General features: G+C 39.7%; 1 non-coding gene across 1 annotated transcript; it reads right to left on the minus strand.

Moving 5' to 3' along the window:
* Window positions 1-600: 600 nt before the first annotated feature.
* On the minus strand, window positions 601-707 carry LOC121208100 (small nucleolar RNA R71). The gene has a single exon (XR_005903095.1). It is a non-coding gene; the product is annotated as a small nucleolar RNA R71 (small nucleolar RNA).
* Between the last annotated feature and the right edge of the window lie 696 nt (window positions 708-1,403).

The raw sequence follows: 1,403 nt of genomic DNA on the forward strand, positions 1-1,403 counted from the left end.
ATTTTCTTCTGACAGGTTTTTCTAGTTTATGACTAGAAGAAACCCGTCAGGACCATTACTTTTCAATAGTGAGATCGATCGCACAGTTTGTAGAAACCAAAGAGAAATAAGGCAAAGTTTAAGATACATAGAGGAAGAGCAAGAGGACGATACCACACCACAATCGAGGAGTTGGCTAAAAACCAGGAAAATCCGCTACCTCCTGCGATTGCTGCTAATCAGAATCCTGCTCTGTGTACTATGTATGATTATGCTAAACCTTCTTTAACATGAACTAAATGAATCATAGTTAGGCTTGTTGTTGCTGCAAATAATTTTGAACTAAAACCTAACACAATTCAAATGATACAACAATTTGTTCAATTTGATGGTTTGTAGGACGAGGATCCCAACGCTCACTTGGCGAATTTTCTGGAGTTTTGCGATACATTTAAAATCAATGGCATTTCTGATGATGCCGTTCATATTCGATTATTTCCCTTTTTATTGAGGAACAAAGCTAAACAGTGGTTGAATTCGTTACGACGAGGGTCAATCACTACTTGGGAACAAATGACCGAAAAGTATTTATTAAAATATTTTCTGCCGGCTAATACAGCTAAATTACATAATGATATCTCTTCTTTTGTGCAAATGGATTTAGAAACACTCTACGATACATGGGAGAGATACAAGGACCTTTTGAGAAGATGCCCTCACCATGGCTTACCATTTTGGCTACAGCTTGAAACGTTTCACAATGGCTTGAATCCTTCAACTAGACAGATGATTGAGGCAGCTGCTGGTGGAACTATCAATAATAAGACACCTGAGGATGCTTATGAATTTATAGAAGAGATGTCACTAAATAATTATCAATGGCAAGTCATGAGGACAAAGCCAACGAAAACAACTGACGTTTTTAACGTCGATTCGGTCACCATGCTCTCTAATTAGGTAGAACTGTTGAATAGAAAAATTGACGGTTTTCTTGGTTCTTCACAAGTTCACCCAGTAATGCAATGCAAAGCAAGTGGAGGTGGATCAAGCAATTCAGAATACCCACCCTATAGATCAAGCAAGTGGAGGTGGATCAAGTTGTAATAATCCTCGACCTCAAAATAATCCTTATAGTAACACTTACAATGCAGGTTGGAGGAACCACCCAAATTTCTCATAGGGAGGCCAAGGGAATCGGAGACCACCACCTCCAGGCTTCCAACAACCACCCTACCAACAAGAGAAAAAGCCAAATCTAGAGGAGATGCTAACAAAATTCATCTCGGTGTCAGAAACTCATTTTCAGAATACTGAGACAGCACTTGAGAACCAACAAGCACCGATCCAAGGGCTCGAAACTCAGATAGGACAGCTCAACACAAGGGAACAACCCAAATTAATATCTGAACGACCACAAGGTAGCC

Source organism: Gossypium hirsutum, chromosome A01, assembly GCF_007990345.1.
Source record: "Gossypium hirsutum isolate 1008001.06 chromosome A01, Gossypium_hirsutum_v2.1, whole genome shotgun sequence".
Classification (NCBI taxonomy): Eukaryota; Viridiplantae; Streptophyta; class Magnoliopsida; order Malvales; family Malvaceae; genus Gossypium; species Gossypium hirsutum.